Here is a 20,554-nt window from a genome sequence, read left to right on the forward strand (position 1 = left end):
ATCTATTGTTACTGTCATTAAAGTCTGTATGTTCAAAAATCTCATCATGAAAATGTTTTATATTACAGTTAAAGTAAAAGTAGAAAGAATGTATCATATTTTCAGGAAGTTATTAACCAGATCGGTAACATTTTACAATAAAGTTCTATTTGTTAACATTAGTTAATTACTTTAGTTAACAGCAACTAAGAAAAATACTAAAGCATGTATTACTTATAATGTTCATTTCAACATTTACTAGTGAATTATTAACATCAAAAGTTGTATCTGTCAACATTATTTAAAGAAATCAGCTATAAGGAACTAACAAGTTGTATTTTTTATAAGGATGCCTGTTTCAGTCACTGAATAAAAAATAAAAAAAGGTGATTGCAACTTGTTTTCTCACAATTGCAAGTTTAGAGCATGCAATTTTGACTTTATAACATGCAATTGCGTATCAGATTTGTGAGATAAAGAGTTGCAATTACTTTTTTATTTATTTTTTTTCTCGGTGGCAGACAGTGCTGTGTAGTAACTGATTAAAAGTTGGATTATGTAATCAGATTCCAAAAATGTTGTTCTTGTAACTGGATTATACTGCATTTTAAATGCCCATAATCAGATTACAGTTACTTTTGAATGGATTACAAGTCCCCCTGAGGTTTAAAGTTAATATTTCTATAATTTAACAATTCATTCGCATGTTTTCTGATGTTGGTTAATGGTTATTTCATCATGCAGGTAAACAAATCATATATTTCAAGTTTGGGTGTAAACCCTGGTGTAATCTAATGTTTAATGCATTTGATGATGTTGACAACAAAAAAATTGAACATATTTTATTATTATTATTATTTTATTCATTTATTTAATAAACAATAATCCCATTTAAAGAAAGGTCAAAAGTAATCTAAGAGTTATTCAAAAGTAGTTCGAATACATTACCTGAAACGAGTAATCTAGATTGCATTACTCACTACAATTTTCAACATTAACAAAGATTAATAAATACTGCAACAAATGTATTGCTCACGGTCAAACGTTAACTAATAGGACTTTTTTTGTAAAGTGTTACCATCTGATCTTATAATGCTCTTATCCATATTTTGCCATTTTGTCAGTTGAACCACATAATGAGGTTAATGGTTATTTCATCATGCAGGTAAACAAATCATATATTTCAAGTTTGGGTGTAAACCCTGGTGTAATCTAATGTTTAATGCATTTGATGATGTTGACAACAAAAAAATTGAACATATTTTATTATTATTATTATTTTATTTATTTATTTAATAAACAATAATCCCATTTAAAGAAAGGTCAAAAGTAATCTAAGAGTTATTCAAAAGTAGTTAGAATACATTACCTGAAACGAGTAATCTAGATTGCATTACTCACTACAATTTTCAACATTAACAAAGATTAATAAATACTGCAACAAATGTATTGCTCACGGTCAAATGTTAACTAATAGGACTTTTTTTGTAAAGTGTTACCATCTGATCTTATAATGCTCTTATCCATATTTTGCCATTTTGTCAGTTGAACCACATAATGAGCCATCATTATTTTTTAATATCAGGCAATATGCTGTGAAAAACGGAAACATGCAAACATAGACAAGCAGACACGAAACAAATGTGGCAAAAACAAGAAAGGAAATCAATGAACTGATAAACGTTTAAGAAATGAACAGTCTATGGCTCCAAAGATGTTCCAGTTCTTGGAAATGAAGTTGTTTTCCTGTGTTTCCATGTTATGACACATGAACTCTGGCGATGACTTCAGGGCCTTGTTGATTTATTGATGAACTCCTATAAGAGGTGTATCTCTGTCTGTCTGGAGAGATTGAGAACGTCTGACAGTAAAGGTGCTCTATCTGAAGTCTGCTCATCTCCTCCAAACTTTCAGATTTATGCTTTATGACAAGGTAAAGGACGAAGCCACGGGTCAGTGTGTGTGTGTGTGTGTGTGTGTGTGTGTGTGAGTGTGAGTGTTAGTCCTGTCAGGGCTGGTTTTGCTTATTTGTGTTGCTTTGTGAGATGCCAGTGTCCTGCGAGATGTCAGACAGTTATCCGGAGGTATAAGTGTGTGTGAGGGTTAGCATCGTCTCAAAGATACATACAGTAGCATAAAGAACAAATGTGGGTCTAACACACACACACACACACTCACACACACACACACACACACGCAAGATGCAAATAAAAAATGTACTACATATTGCATTAAGAAAGATCTGGGTGATATTTCAGTCCATTCAGTATATTATTTTGTTCTAATTGTTTACTATAATGAGCAAAATTATTATTATTGCAATGTAAAAAAGATTTTTATTTTAAATAATAGATTGTAAAGCATCCTTTTTATAATTCATGGTAATCGATGTACTGAATTTAATTGATGCTGATTTTAATAATAATAAATAAATATTATTACATCATTAATTATATTTATTAATCGTTAGAATTTATTAATAAATACACTATTTCCTTCCAACTGTGCACTATAACGTGAAAATGTATTATTAATTTATTTAAATAATTTAATGCAAAAATGTGTTTTGTGCTTTATATATATATATATATATATATATATATATATATATATATATATATATATATATATATAATTGTGTGTCATTTTAAATTATTAATAAATATATATAATAAACATAACTGTGATTATTAATAAATATTTACAATTGTGGTTCACCAAGGTATTATTTGATTTATTTATTATAATTGTGTCTGAACAGAATGATTTTCATAACAATTTTACAGAAATGAGTGTAGATGTATACAAAAGTAATGTCAAAAGTAATGATATGTATACACATTTCTTTGTGATCAACTGGACATTTCTTTATGAGTTTCACCCACAAATAGTATCAAAAAAAAAAAAGTTTTACATCGTACATTTTTGGGATGAAGGTGGGGATTTTCCAAGGTTAGGAGATTTAGATGAAGGGGAAATGATTGTAGAAGAGTTTCTTTCTCACATTATTACTCCAACAGGTGAGTCACTTCACAAAACCTGCACTGCAGTAACAATCGGCTGTTTTTTTCTGCTTCTTTTCTCAGATGAACAGACTCTATTCCTGCAATGACTTACACACTCCTCACACTCACCCAAAATAGCAGCAGCAGCAGCAGCGCACCTGGAAACCTCAGGAACGTCCACCTTTCCTTGTCCCGTATCAGCAGCGATGTCATGTGACTGAATCCGTCCTCCACCCACAGCACTGTACACACACACACACACACACACACACACATACCATCAGACCACCAATGAGGACATACCATAGGCTTCAATAAAGATAATTATAATGACTAACCCAAACCCTAAGACTACTTTTCACATATTTACTTTTTTTTTTACTTTTGCTCAAACTAGAGATTCACTTAAATATACTAGCTGTAAAAGTTTTAAAAACCAGGCAGAGGCACTTGCGTACGAAGTTCAGGAGTTGCTGCGCAAGGGTGCCATAGAGTTAGTCAACCCTCAAGTTCACGCTGGGAGATTCTTTTCCATTTCATTTCTGGTCACCAAGAAGGATGGCGGGTTTCGGCCGATCTTGGGCTTCAGAAAAGTTCCAGATGTTGCGCACAGCAGATGTGTTGCAGGTGGTTATGCCACAAGACTGGTTCGCGACGATCGATTTGAAGGACGCAAACTGCTTGTCTGTAAAAAATTATTATGGTTTTACCCATTTACATATATTACCTGTAAAAGTTTTATTAAAGATGATCAAACCATTAAATAATAATATGATATTAATATTTGACAAACATTAATATTATGTTATTATCCACTTATATGTACTTCCTTTAAAGGTTTTATTAAGATAATAAAAATATCAAATATTAATATCAATAATAACAACATATAAAACTTTTACTAAAGATTGTAAACAACATCAAATAATAATATTATATTCATATTTGACAAAATATTAATATTGTTTTATCCACTTAAATATCCCACCTGTAAAAGTTGTATTAAAGATAATCAAAAATATCAAATATTAATATTCTATTAATATTTGACAAATATTATGATTTTAATATACTACCAGTAAATGTTTTATAAAAGATGATTCAGGTAATTCATAGGTATAACTTTTTGTAGAGAAAAAATAAAAGAAAACTATATTTTATTCTTTTCTGTGGTGTTTGCCTGTGTAAAACATGCTGCCACAATACTAGGGTGTCGATGCTGTTGCTATGTATTTTTAACCGGTTTCTATGTGGTTTCTTTCTTGTGTGGAGTGAAAAGAGCCCTGCACCCTCCAGTCTTTGTGATCTTGAGGTAAAGCATCATTCATACTCATGGTGAAACACTGCAGGATGCTAACTAACTAACATATGCTAAAGTTAATGCTTAGAGCCGAGGTTTGATCATAAGAGAGAGAAAGAGAGAGAGAGAAAGAGAGAGAGAGAAAGAGAGAGAGAGAGGCACCATGGGAAAGGCCTACTTTTCTGCCCACAGACACACAGATTAAAATAACCCAAAACCAGCAGGGGCAAAACACAAGGATGAGCAAACAGAACCGTCCTGCATGTGCATTTCTCTCTCTCTGTGTGTGTGTGTGTGTGTGTGTGTGTGTGTGTGAGACACCTGGGCATCAACCAGGGACATGTACGGAGTGAGGCAGGTGTGTGTGATGTGTCCAGGTTGTATTTTGGGGCTTTCTAAACACGGGCAGCATCATAATGAGCCCTACAGACATCATGTGAAACAGCAGAATCGTATTTAACTCTGCAGTGAATGTGCTGAGCAGCTAAAGCAAACTTTTCCTGTCTGTTTGCTTCTGCAGAGCTGTCAGAGTTCATTTTAGAGTTCATTTTCTTTACGCAAAACGTTATTTCTTTTTATGAAATGTAATTTTTCCATACAAAAACAATTAAGTACATTAAGAAAAATTAAGTATTAATTTTAATAAAGAATGAATTGCACAGTTTAAAAACATACTTAATTACTTATAATTACTTAAATTATTTTCTATATGCAAAATATTGTTTTTTTCCCCCCAATTGATTTTAGGGTAAAGAAAAAAATATTATATTTGTATACAGAAAATTGAGCCTATTTTTGGACCATTACATTATTAGGCACATTTCTTTTGCAACAAAAATAATTCATTAAATGTAATAAAGATGTCATAATGCAAGACATCATAGTAATCCTAAAAATAGAGTTCATTTTGTTTATGCAAAATATTGTTTCCTTTATTTTGTTTCTCTCTCCCCCCATCGATTTTGGGGTGAAATAAGATATAATATTTGCATAAAGAAGCATAAGCCTATTTATGGACCATTACTTTGTATTATTATTATTGAGGCAATTAAGTACATCTTTTTCACAATTTATATAATTACTTTAATATCATGAAAATAATTTGTATGCATTTTTTAAAAATAAGACATTATTTGCTTACAATAAATGAAGCTTGAAAAAACTTTTCTTATGCAAAATATTATTTATTGCTTTTTCTATAGTAAATCGGATCTTTCTTGACTATTTCTGTGAGATTCACACAATAAGAAGTGATTTCAGACAGATCTGCTCTACTTGTCATTTACGGAAGATGATCTTACAAAATCATTTGCACTCACACACACGTGTCCTTGTAACCTTATCTGAACTTTTCTAATTACATTACCCTACAACTAATTGATATTCCCTCCGTTAGAGATGAGTGTGTGTGTGTTAATTCTTTTCAGATATCTGTTACTCATTTGTATTCTTGATGCCATTGTATGTTATTGGCTGCAGTCTGACATGATGGCTGATACACACACACACACACACACACACACACACACACACACACACACACACACACACACACACACACACACACACACACACACGACCTCCGTAGGGCTGCTGATGGGAGTGTCACCCCCGCGAGGGATCGTCCGATCACGGACACCCGCGATCAAACCCCACACAGCCCACCTTCTGAGGTATTCATGACACAGATCTGACGTGACCTCAGGTGACCTTTCATAACCAGAACCAGAACAGGCTAAACTAACACCACAAAAACACAAATACTGGGTCAAAGAGTTAGCTACAGTTTTTGTTATACAAAATTAATACTTAGTTATTCAGCAAGGATGCATTAAATTGATCAAAAGTGACAGTAAAGACATTTATAATGTTATTAAAGATTTCTATTTCAAATAAATGCTGATATTTTATTCATCAAAGAAACCTGAAAAATAAAATGCATCATGGTTTCCAACAAAAATATTTGGCAGCACAACTGTTTACAACATTGATGATAATCAGAAATGTTTCTCGAGCAGCAGATCAGCATATTATACTGATTTCTGAAGATCATGTGACACTGAAGACTGGAGTAATGATGCTGAAAATACAGCTGCGCATCACAGGAATAAATTACATTTTAACAGATATTCACACAGAAAACAGTTCTTTTACATTGTAATAATATTTCACAATTTTACTGTATTTTTACTTAAATAAATGCAGCCTTTGTGAACATAAGAGACTTCTTTTAATAAAATCTTTCTGAAATCAGTAGTGCACTACGGCTACAGAGGATAAGTGAGCCTGATGTACGGTCGGACAGATTCTTCTCATAATGAAGCTTTTAAATTAAAAAATTAAGATTTTATTTCTGGCCGTGTATGAAGCAGTATCCATGACAACGGGACTGAGGATCAGTATAGAGAGCAGCGGTGTGTTGGTGTGATGCGTTTAAGTGTGTCCATGAGAGAAAGACTGCTGGTCATCACATGTTAACTGCTTCTGTCGCTAGTCAGTGCTCTTAAACTCACATTCAAACACTGCTGCTCTTAATATCTGACAACACAATCTTCAAAACAATAATCTCACTCAGCCAGTGAATTCCAACTACAACTTCTCTGTTTTGTGTGATTTCAGTGAGCTAGCTGAACGAGAGATCTCAGAAGCCCATCTCGCCCGACAGTGGCCCGGGAAGAGGTTCAGTGCCTGTTGAAAAGTGCAAGCCATGTTGTACTGTGATGGATAAGCATTGAATTAGCCCGGCTAAATCCATGTGCACTGATGGGAACAAAGAGGGAATGAGGGGTCCGGATACGGAGCGGAAACACTGCATTACAGAAAAGCCTGGGAGAATGAAGCTGATGCAACAGCCTAGATATGACCAGCACACACACACACACACAAAACACACTTTACAGCCCAACACATCAATTTATCAACATAGTGTTACTCATACCCTATGCACACATTTACCATGGTATCAGGCAGCTACTATTGCATTACAATATTCATATATACACAATAAACTCTTTGTACCAAGACGTTTACTTGGCATTTTGCATAAATAAAGTGCATCTTGCTAGCATGCAACATTCTAAATAACAGCAACTTCTTATATATGACTGTTACATTTATAAAAACAAAAACAGGAGGGTAAATCTTGAGTCCAGATCCTCAGAATCAAGAAAAATGGGAAAATATATTTTGCATTAAAAAATATACTTTTTAGTAACACAGTATTTTATTTAAATCAACATAAAGGCAGTAAAACAAATGCTACAGTTCTTCATTAATACTTTTATTTAAGAATAAACACACTTTGGTTAAATGTTTGCACCAAGGCTGCATTTATTTGAACAAAAATACAGTAAAAACAGGAATATTGTTACATATTATTACCATTTAAAATAAGTGTTTTCTATTTGAATATCTGTTAAAATGTAATTTATTTCTGTGATGCGCAATTTTCAGCATCATTACTCCAGTCTTCAGTGTCACATGATCTTCAGAAATCAGTATAATATGCTGATCTGCTGCTCGAGAAACATTTCTGATTATTATCAATGTTGAACACAGATGTGCTGCTTCATATTTTTGTGGAAAACGTGATGCATTTTTTTCAGGATTTTTGATTAATAGAAAGATCAAAAGAACAGCATTTATTTGAAATGGAAATGTTTTGTAATACCGGTATTATAAATTTTTACTGTCACTTTTGATCAATTTAATGCATCCTTGCTAATTTCTTTAAAAAAAAATAAATAAATAAAAAGTAGTGTATGACAATGTTTTTGCATTACAATAATGAGAATTATTTTTATTTCTTCATAAAAAAAAAACGTCATTTCTGATCTGAATATTCTGTTTGAGTATTTAAAAACATTTACTAATTATTGTTATTATGCTGTAGAAATTGAATGAACTCACTCAGTTACATCACCATCATCATCTCTCTCTCTCTGTCTGTGTGTGAATGCTGGATATCCAGAACTGCCTGAAGTAAGACCTTCTTGTCACTCCACCATATGCCTCAGCCAGTCAGCATATGCCTGACCAACCCATTTACCAAACACACACACACACACACACACTGCCAGAGACCTACTGCGTAATGTGTGTTTCAAGCTGTATGTCCATTTAAACTACTTTAAATGAACTGTTCACCCCCAAAAACTGTATGCTGTTACAGTTCTGCAGCTTATGTCATACAATAACAGTTACTACACCTGTCAAGATACAAGAAAGATAAAAAATATATAAAATAAAAAAAAACACAAAATGTCAGAAAACATATGCTTATTTATAGTGGCAAATCACGTTGTTCAATTACTACACAAAAGAAAGGTTTGCACGAGTTCCTTTTTATTATTATTTTCGCTTATCTTGGTTAGGTTTATATTGTTTAATATCGAAACAAATGTTCATTTGTTGTCTTTTTCCTTTTGTATCTCTCTTTGTTGAAAAGCATCAATCAAAAGAGCTAAATTGAAATATTTCAGGTTTGAAGTTATATGAATAATGTAACACATATTAAAACCATGTTAACTAATGTACTTGATGTTTTCAGTGGTTTCAATCAGTCCACAGAAAATCAAGTCAAAATTGTTAAAAGTTAAATGTTCTATACTCTTAAAAGAATTGGTGAAGGAATTACTTTCAATTTTCACTCACAATTTTACAAATAATTATAAAGAAACAACAAGTAACTCCCTGAATTAAACATTATATTTTTAAGTAGAAAGACTGAAATTGTATTTTCTTGTAAAATGTATACAAATAATCTTTATTTAATTTACTAACTATAAAAAAATGTAAAGTGCACCTAAGATAAAGTATAATGCAAGTTTCAAAACAGCATTAAAACAAACAACAATATTTTTAATGCAACTTTTTGCATCAGCAATTTTCTGAAAGAACTCATAAAGACCCAAAATACTGCAGACAGGAACAGATCACTTAACTGCAGTGTGTGTGTGTGTGTGTGTGTGTGTGTGTGTGTGCGTGTCTGTGTGTGTGTGTGTGTGTGTCTGTGTCTGTGTGTGTGTGTGTGTGTGTCTGTGTCTGTGTGTGTGTGTGTGTGTGTCTGTGTCTGTGTGTGTGTGTGTGTGTGTCTGTGTCTGTGTGTGTGTGTGTGTGTGTCTGTGTCTGTGTGTGTGTGTGTGTGTGTCTGTGTCTGTGTGTGTGTGTGTGTGTGTCTGTGTCTGTGTGTGTGTGTGTGTGTGTCTGTGTCTGTGTGTGTGTGTGTGTGTGTCTGTGTCTGTGTGTGTGTGTGTGTGTGTGTGTGAGAGAGAGAGAGAGAGAGAGAGTGTGTGTGTGTGTGTGTGTGTGTTCTGGACTAAACTGTGTTCTGCTGGCAGATGGATTTAACTCCCTGAGAGCCTAACCAGCTACAAATAGCACCAGTCAGTCACACACACACACAAACACTTGTCAGTTCACAGACAGACACAAATCACTCTCTGGATTTATCTCTTTGACACATACACACACGTCTCTCGAGCGTGAGAGCTACTCAGTGTTAAGGAGGCTAAAATTAGCACTAAAAAGCTGATGAAGTTCACAGCCAAGAACACATTGCTGGACAAACAGGTGAGAAAAAGAGAGCAAAAGAGGACATTCTCTTGTCCAAATTTTCCCATGATGCTCTGGGTCTGGCACACACACAGAGAGCCCTGCTGAGAAACGGCCAATCAGAGGGAAGATCCGCCCCCAGGAGCCGTCAAAGCACATCACATCTCAAAATGTGGCACCACACTCGCACACTCGACACTGACCCGTATGTGTGTGTGTGTGCTCATATGGAGTATTGAATACAATTATTTACAATTATGAGTTTATTGTGGTCACCACTAATTATATACACAGTTTTCTAAAACATTTACATTTATATACAGTATATATATATTCATTTACATAATTTATATAATAATTTATGTGTTTGTATTAAGTAATTTCATATCCAGACAGACAGACAGACAGACAGACAGACAGAGAGATAGATAGATAGAGAAATTACCTAATACAAAAATATATAAATATATAATAAAAAAATTATTATATTAAAGTGATCACTGTGATCACAAACCGGTTGTCTGACAATGTCACAAAGCAAAAGCTCTTGGTGATCCTAAAATATACAAATATTTTCTTTCTACAAAATATACGTTTTGCCCTGTTGATTCTGAAATGTGATCTGGATGTGTTTCGGTGAGATTCCCGCTTGCAGACTGTGAGCTGTGAGACGTGTGTGTGAGAGTTCGTGTGGGTCTCTGTCAGTCACAGGGTGTTTAGTGCTGATCTCTGTCTGTCATTACGACTCCGCGGGTGTGAAAAACTATCGGCCATTAGATCCGCGCTGCTGTCACCTCTGTCCTCGCTTCTGTCCTTCTCCATCTCTCCATCTCTCCACAGGCTCCCCTCTACATCAACTTTAACCCAACCTGTCTCTCTCTTTAACCCTGCTGAGTCTGCCTCTCTCAACTCCACACACACACACACACACACACACACACACACACACACACACACACACACACACACACATTTCTGAAGATATCTAAATAAGGACACACCGTAGATTTCAACTGAGTTTAATTAGGCTTAACTAATTAGAATGACTACAGATAAACTCAACCCCGACTGTACCACTAAAAGAAAACTTCTGGATTTTTAGAATTAAATTACATGATTTACTTTGTGTATAAAATGTTTTCACAGTTGAGGATGGGGGATGCTCTTGTCCAGTTTTGCTAAATTCTAGTTATACAGAAAAACTTTAGAAACAGCCACACTATACAGTATATCTTTCATCCAGAAACGGACTGATATACTCTAAATTTCAAGACTTTTGGATAAACATCAAATTGGATATTATAATACTGAAGAGAGAAAACAATAAATAATGCATGTAGAGGAGACTGGGGCAAAACAAAATAAAACAAAAAGCAAAATAAAGCAAAGCAACAAAATAAACTAAACTCAAAATAAAATAATAAAATAAAACAGCCTATTAGGTAAAATGTCAAAATATCGTTTTGGCTCAAATAAACTATACTTGTAATTGTATAAATGTACAAGATTTAAAACGTTTGACAACTTGCCCCAGTGTAAATGTGACAACTTACCCATACCTGACATTTCTGAAATTTGATGTTTGAAACTAACATATAAAACCGCTGCTAGAGAAAACTAGCATTTGCTTAAATCATCATAGTTACTGAAATACGACAATTTGCTCCAGCAGACAGTGATCCATTTCATTCTTAAGAGGTTCCAAAAAAAATTTCATTAATTAAAAAAAGCAAAAAACAATTTACAAAAATATTTAATCTGAATGCACAGCTAATTTTTGAATGGCCGAAAGATATTTTTTGCATATGTGACCCTGGACCACAAAACCAGTCATAAGGCTCATTTTTTTAAAATTGAGATTTACACAACATCTGAAAGCGGAATAAATAAGCGTTGCATTGATGTATGGTTTGTTAGGATGGGACAATATTTGGCTGAGATACTATTTGAAAATCTGGAATCTGAGAGTGCAAAAAAATCAAAATATTGAGAAAATCGCCTTTAAAGTTGTCCAAATGAAGTTCTTAGCAATGCATATTACTAATCAGAAATTACGTTTTGATATATTTACGGTAGGACATTTACAAAATATCTTCATGGAACATGATCTTTACTTAATATCCTAATGATTTTTGGCATAAAAGAAAAATCTAAAAGTAAAATCATAAAAGATCTTTTTTTTTTGGCTATTGCTACAAATATACCCCAGCGACTGCTTTTGTGCTCCAGGGTCACTACCAGCAGGGGCAAACTGAATCAGGCAAACCCTAAACCAAAACTGTGTCTTTAAAACCAAAACATAGCAAATCCGATTGCTGTCATTCAGACAGGTGTGATTTCTCGTCTGTCAGTGATATATCTGTCAGGTAGTACTGGCATTCTGTGCGGTATTCCACAAAAATCACTTACAGCACTACGAAAAGAGCAACATCTGAGCAATAAAATATTCAGACTTACACAGAGTCACACTTAGTCACCAAAATATTCAATGCATCCCAGAACAAAATATTCACTGCAAACACACAGCGCTAAAAGAACAACAAAATATGAAGGTGTGAAAAGAGAAAATGGATAAGAAACAGAAAACACATATTATGAAAGAGAAGAGAAACAATGAGAATTGGCTCAAAGACTAAACCTGAAATAGAGCAGAAAGACTAGAGAGAGAGAGAGAGAGAGAGAGAGCAATCGTCTAAGAACAATAGTCTGCATGTGGGAGGACAAGAATCTTCTATTTTACATCTCCAGAAGCAAACACAGCACAAGAGAAGAGAAGATGGATGCTAAGCAAACCAGGAGCTGCTAAGTTAGAGTGGTTTTAGTCAAGTATCATTATTATCATTTATCCTACTTAAGGTTAGTGATTTGAAAAAACCCAATAACCCCAACTTGTCCCATTTGAGTCATTGAATAATTTCCTAAATCATGCAGCTTGCTGTGGAAAGGTGTACTTCACCCAACTTACCTTAGCAACTGCATAGTAATGTGCTGAAAACACTCAAAACATGCTCTATCAAATGCTAGTAACTTCATAGCAACGTGCTAAAACTCAAAACAACTTAATCACAAAGCAACCACCGACAACATACATCTACCCTACCAACGACATTGCAGAAAGTAATTTTTAAAAACATTAAAAAAATCTTAGCACTGCCTTAGCAGCTTTCCAAAACACCCTAGCAACTGCATAGCAACATACTGAAAAACACTCACCTAAACAACCACAAAGCAACATCCTCAGGACCACCCAGAATGATTTAGCAACGATATACATGTTTAAAATACTCAGAATAACACCTTAGTAACTGCATACCAACGCCTTGGCAACCAACCACAACATTCTAGAATCTGTATAGTACAATAAAACACTCACAATGCCTTAGCAACATCAAAACAATGTCCTAGCAACCACCCAAAACACCCTAGTGTTGTGATGCTGTTGCACAAGCAAGCATCATGCACCCTAGCAACCCTACAAGCTGCGCAGCAACATTCTAAAAACATTCAGTAACACCTTAGCAACTGCCCATAACACCCTACCAACTGCATAGCAACATATGGAAAAACACACAACCACAAAGCAACATCCTCAGGACCACAAAGAATTCTGTAGCAACTACATACAGTACATGTTAAAAATACTCAGAACAACACATTAACAACAGCACAGCAAAAAAAAACTAAAAACCTTAGCAACACCTTAGCAACTACCTAAAACACTCTAGCTTTGTAATGGCGAGGGGGGGAGGGGGGGAAATCACCTAAACAACAACAAAGCAATATCCTCAAAAAATACTCAGAACAATACCTTAGGACATTCTAGAATCTCTGTAATAAAATAAAGAAAAGCCTTAGCAACCAGAAAGCGATACCCTAGCAACCACCCAGAACATTATTTCTATACTTTCTAACGAAAATGTAAAAGGTGTTTTCTCACAAAACTTTCCACCATGATGTTAGGATGCTGTGGGTGGTTGCCAGGGCGTTGCTATGCATTTGTCAAGGCATTCTGGGTACTGATATATATAGTTGTTAGATTATGGGTGGTTGTATAGGTTGCTACGCAGTTGCTAGGGTGTTCTGGGTATACTGAAATATAGTTGCTAGAGCATTCTGGCTGGTTGTGAAGATGTTGCTTTTGTGGTTGTTTAGGTGAGTGTTTTTTAAGCTGTTGCTAAGATGTTGTGAATTTTTTAGCATGTTGCTGCACAGTTTGTATAGGGTTGTTAGGGTGTGTGATGCTTGACTAGGCGTTATCTAACGCATTTCTTTTTTAGCAATATAGAAAATCACCCATGCACATGACATTAATGACAGCAACAGTGTGAGAGAGCGCTTCAACAGGTGTGTGTGTGTGTGTGTGTGTGTGTGTCTGTTGTGTGCGATGTTCTGGTTTAACCCAGTACTTCACGTTCCAGCCATCTTCCCTTTCTCTGTCTGTTTCATTTTTGGAAAGCGTGATGCTGCAGCTCTAGATCACCATGGAGACCCTGACTCTCTCCAGGAAACACCTAAAAATGCTTCAAAGCGCTGATGGTGTGCCAATCACCATGGAGACTTCAAGTGTTCAGATCCTGCCTGCCGGACACACACACACACACACACACTCAACAGTTTTAATGAAAACTGACATCTTCACAGCTTTGTGGGTAAAAACAGAAGTGCTGATGTTTGGTTGGTATTTAAGATTCTGAGCTAAGATTACATTTAGTTTTAAAAAACTGTTGTGGCAAATACTACAAAAATAGACAGAGAGGATGCAAGCAGTGGAAAACTAGAAGAAAAGCGTCACTATTACTAATGCTCACAGTTAGCGTTAGTATTGTGATCAAGAATGCTTAAGTTCAGTGTGAGTGATTGATCCATATTTAATAAACCAGAAAATCACAAAAGATCAATTGGGTCAAGAACATGATACTTTATGAATGCACCCTTCACTGAAGAAATTATATTCTGCATTAAGAAAATCAAGTCCATTCATAATTTTTGCATTGTGACATTATTGTCATGAGATTCAAGCACATAAAATCTGATTGCATTATTGTAATGCAAAAAATAATGTATTATTTAAATTGTAACATGTTTATACATTACGAAATATTTGTTGTACTGCCTTTATGCTAATTTTATAATTAAATAAAATGATTGTACTACAATACTCTTTACTATGATAGTAAAAATAATATTTAAATTGTAAAATATATATACATCATGATAATATTTGTTGTACTGCCTTTAATTTATGCTGATTTTTATAATTAAAAAATGAACTAATACTCATTACTGTAATACAGTAAAAATAATATTGAAATTGTAAAATATTTATAACTTATGATAATTTGTTGTGCAGCCTTTAATTTATGCTGACTTCTAATTATAAAAATATTGCTCTATAATACTCTTTACTATAATAAAAAAAATTATATTAAAATAGTAAAATCATATATACATATATATATATATATACATACATACATACATACATACATACATACATACATACATACATACATACATACATACATACATACATACATACATACATACATACATACATACATACATACATACATACATACATACATACATACATACATACATACATACATACATACATACATACATACATACATACATACATACATACATACATACATACATACATACATACATACATACATACATACATACATATATATATATATATATATATATAAGACCTGAAAGTTAAATATCCAGATGCATTACAGTAATGAGGATTTGGTGACAAAATGTGCTCAAATATCATGAAACTGTCACGAGTGCTGCGGGAGAAGATCAGACACTCACTGAAACAACATTCACACACACAAGCAAATAAAAAAGCTTTTAATAGAGGAAGATGGAGAAAGTTAGTGAGCCTCGTCTGTGTGTGTGTGTGTGTGTGTGTGTGTGTGTGTGTGTGTGTGTGTGTCCATATGACCACAGCAGAGCATCAAGTGACAAAACACTGGAACGCTTGTGCCGTGGGAGGGAGAAAAAGAGCGGGAGGGGTGAGAGAGAACCAGAGGGATGGAGAGAGATGAGAAAAGTGCAGCACTGATAGATCTGATGGCAGATGAAGATGAAGCCAGCAGGTGCATGAGAGAGAACCGGCGTATTCCTCTCTCGTTTTGGGGAGAAAAGAAGATCTGAGTGTGCAGAGAAAGCAAAGACGACAGTGGAGTGGAGCAGAGCAGCAGGAGGACATGCACTTCTCCAAACTCAAGTGTCTCTTCATGACTTTCTGCCCATCACGAGCTCACTGATGCTCTGATTCAGTCAGAACTCACTGTTGGCTCACTAGAGAGACTCTCGGAGTGTTTGGGGCCATTTCTCGTCTTCTGCTCTGGAATATAAATGCGCTTTTACAAGGGGAAGAATGAAAAAACAAGTGGAACGTAGGATATGAATCTGAGATGGACAATGTGTGTGTGTGAGGTCGAGATGGCAGAGCTCTGGATCCCCATCACGAGCTGCACAAGCGCTCATCAAATGCTCCAGTTTGGATAACGCACCACAACGCCACAGCACACTTGCCCTGTCTTTGTGCACACACACACACACACACACTCTCTCTCTCTCAGAGGGCGAGGACCCCTTACAAAACGCAAGGTAAGCAACATCCCTCTAAACTTTACCACTGTTTTCAAATGTGTTGCCATTTAATATTATACTTTTAGTTACTAGAATCTCCGTTATATGCACAGTTATTACATATTACATCATTGCTGTCAATGCAAATTAAAACGACGCTCTAAAAATAAACAGAAAGTTTGTAAAGGGTTAAACGTAATGCCTGCGCAGCAGCTGGGGTCTGTGAGTTTATAGTCGCACCAAATACGGCGCGTCTAAACATAAGTATAAAACTAAAAACAGCATTGTAAAAATTGTTCTGGTACAGTGAACTTGAACTCAGTATGAAATAATCAAATGTTAAATATTATTTTTATTTGATCATTTTATAATTATTATTTATTTTAGTTTTTTTTTTTATTAAAAAAGACAATGTTATATTACAAAATATATTCAATCACATACAATGTTTGCATTAAATCAAATACAAAATAAATGTAATTAATTAACAGTTATTTTAACTCCCAATGCATAAATGTTTTAATGTGTGCTGGGAATAATCAGTCACTGAACTTCATCAGAACATCGTTAACTGACCTGATTATAATGACCTGATATTGAGCAGAAATTCATGCATACTAAGTATGCTTTTCAGAGTGTGCCATAGGAATATTTTGTTGCACGAGCTAAGTAAAAATAAGCTGTACTTTCATTCTATAGTGCAAGAATGAACTCAATGCACCTGTAAACTTTCACACGTGTGTCTTTATCTCCAACAAGTCACACTTTTATTATCTCCCTGACATTTAGAGATGCCAAAAGTGAAGTGCATCATAACATAACGCACAAACACACACTAAACGAGCACATAACACAGACAAACCCAAATGCTAAAACTTTCTGCATTTACTTATGAATCGTTTTTCCAAATGAGGACGTCCCTGAATGTCCCCAAAGGGAAGTTTTGTCAGCTTTTGCTCACTTCCGAGGACAATTTTGTCTCCAGAGTCCCGCACTCACACATGCTTCTGTTCAGGAACTACTTCAGTAGAAACACTGTGCAGATGAAAGTGTGTGTGTGTGTGTGTGTGTGTTTGAGTGCGTGATAGTCATGTTCATGTTGCTGAAGAGGTCAGAGCTCCTCTGACACCTTGTGGTGCCGGACCGCACAAACTCATCTGCTATTTCATAGTGATTCACACAGGTTTAAATGCTAAAGAATCGCCACTGTCAGACCAACAAAACAATGTTAACAAACAGAACAAAATCCACATGCATATGAATAATTCAAGCAGACGTGAAGAAATGCATCACTGACCACTTTCACACGGACACTAACAATCCGACCACAGGCGTTACTCTTATGTAATACAGTATTTGTTGTACATACATTGCTCTTACAGCCTTTTTTGTTTGTTTTGCTATTGTGGCGTAGCTGAGCATGTACATTTCTAGTACCTGCATGTATCTGTCCATTAATTAGTTTGTTTTTTTGTCTGTGTATAAATACAAAAATACTAATAATACAATAATAAAACAGTAGAGTGGCACTTTTAATATTATTTTTATAATAGTATATTATATAAAATGTATATAAAAGAGTATAAAATGTATATAAAATTTACATTTTCAGTAATAATTTTATGTAATAAATATATTTTGTATAAATCAGATAAAAAGTTTAAGTTCGAGTTCTAATATGAATATGCATGAAAAAGCTTTGTAACATATAGGCCAGAATATTAATTTAGAATTTCTGAGTATAGGCCTAATTTAACTGAGTTTTATGACATTTGAAGGTACATTTCCTAATGATCTGTCAAGCATTGCATAGTGCAATTTTTTTCATGCAATCAACAGAACATAAAGTGTTACCAATATTGCTGAAAAATAACTTCTTGGCACAGAAACTGCAGAAAACAGCAGGTAATGTGACAAAAAGATTAGTGTTAAATACTGCAGAAATCTAGGCCGCAAGCAGCACGCACGTATGGAGTCATTAATCATCATATGCTTCATATCATAAAGATGTTCAAAGAAATCTGTCACATTTAAATGAAGTCAAATACTGAAGTTCAGGTCAGTTCACTGTCAAACCAAATCAACATACGCAAGGTCAAAGTTTGCTTTAGGAAAATGTCTGTAATTCTGATCTGACAGTAATTCATCTCATCTACACTTTCTGGACAGAATGCCGTCTCGAAGGCTCTGCAGCGTCAGATGATGATAAAAAAGCAATTCAATACTGCAAATGATTAAATAATTCATTGACCACACAGTAACCTGATTAAAAGCTGGCAGGGAGAATTTGAGAGTGACAAACCGTCGGTTTTATCAGTCAACACTGTCAACATTACAGCATTACACTACACTGATGAGCTTACGTAGTTTAGTTCTTTCAATCTTATTAAAGATTTTTACTTTACATAACTGTAAACGATTACATTTCAAAGTTGTGAATGAAACAAAAAATTACAAGAAAATACTATTTCAGTCTTTCTATTCTCCAAAATTTCGTTTAATTCAATGTATTACTGAATTTCTGAAGTTTCTACAACATTTCTCAGTGCAAATAATGTTATAATATTATAAAAAAATAAAATGAATAAATTGCAGTTTAAGTAAAATACTGCTGGTTTAAGTATTTAATTTACATATTTACTTTTGTTTCTACTTAATTTAATTGTGTTCAAATTACTTAAATATGTAAAACTGAAGTCTACAGATTTTTTCCCCAGCACTCAGACCAGTTTCCCCAGACCTGTTTCAGTTCCCTAAAAATGATAACATCTAAGTTAACTGGTTTTATTCAAGTAATATTGCTGAATCAACTTACACGCATTCATTTATACTAACTTTTAAGGGTTAAATCAGGTATTAATTGCTCTTTACGGTAAGAATTACAGCATATGTACATGTATGTATGACATATAAAAGAGTTATTTTAAATGTTATTTTAACAATCAAGAGTTACTTTTTATAAGTAATTAGTTTGACAAATGTTAGGACTTTACCTAATTTCTTTAGCATGTTAAATTTAGGTAGTCCTTACTCAACACATGGGATGAAATCTACCCAAACAAACTGAGTGCAAATGGTCAATTCTACAGGTTTCTATTTTAGTGAGGTTCTAGGTTTGTTTTTATAGTGTACAGTAATATAAACATTACTGCACTGAATACTGCAAAATGCTAATAGCAAACACTTTAAACTTCAAATATCTTACATGAACTTTCTGCTTCAGGTCATGCATCAACAGATCACTTGAGTTTGGGGTAAAATCTTTAACTTTTCCATACACTTGGTCATTCCCATGACCCACATTCTGTTCCGCTTGGGTTCACGGATGGACATCATGACATTCTCCGGTCAAATCTGCTGCTACAACCTACAACTCACCGTTCCCTCACAAGTCAACTACCTCCTGAGGGTGCACCGTAGCCCCAAAACCAGCAGCAACACACCACCATACGTCATCTCATTTTTATCTTTTTGCTAAAATGACACCTCTTGTTCGTGCACAAAACTTCACAATTAGTTACATTTCTTCAATATCTATATTGCGAAATCTCCAAAGTGAAAATATTGATCTGACCTTTAAATCACTTTGGTGTAATTTTATGTATTTTAAAACTTACATCACCTTTTACAGTTACTTTAGATATCACATGACAAACATTATAAGCTTCCTAACATCTTTTATGCATTTAATTGCATTAAAAGTATATGTTTATATTCTGTGTAATTATTTATTTGCATTTTAGTTTTGTTTACTGTTGGATTTCGTTCTAAAGCATTCACAAGCTTTCTCTTTCTAACTCTGTTATCTGAGACAACTGGACTGTGGTAAAAGGCCTAACGATGATGGCACTGTAATGATGCGAGACACCGAGAGCTCAGATACAGGCAATACTGCAGTGTTTCTGCGTGTGTATGAATGCATGAGCGAGTGTGTGTACAGATCAGATATCATGTTGTTTAGCCACTAATTGTAACCCTTCTGCCTTCTACCTGCAGACAGCCTAGAGACGCTCCAGCCACTGTAATTATGTAATGATGTTATCAAGTATCATATCAAACAAACAGAACATTCTGAAAAGTTGTGGGGGGGGGGGGGGGGGGA

General features: G+C 34.5%; 1 protein-coding gene across 1 annotated transcript in view; it reads left to right on the forward strand.

The window, feature by feature from the left end:
• The first annotated feature begins 15,976 nt into the window (after positions 1–15,976).
• Positions 15,977–20,554, forward strand: part of LOC107556644 (ATP-sensitive inward rectifier potassium channel 12-like) — a 9,936-nt gene continuing 5,358 nt past the window's right edge. The window contains exon 1 of the mRNA XM_016239778.1: positions 15,977–16,470. The gene's annotated coding sequence lies outside the window, so the exon portion shown is untranslated. The remainder of the gene's footprint in view (positions 16,471–20,554) is intronic.

The sequence above is a fragment of the Sinocyclocheilus grahami genome, unplaced genomic scaffold, assembly GCF_001515645.1.
Source record: "Sinocyclocheilus grahami isolate Dianchi unplaced genomic scaffold, SAMN03320097.WGS_v1.1 scaffold575.1, whole genome shotgun sequence".
Classification (NCBI taxonomy): domain Eukaryota; kingdom Metazoa; phylum Chordata; class Actinopteri; order Cypriniformes; family Cyprinidae; genus Sinocyclocheilus; species Sinocyclocheilus grahami.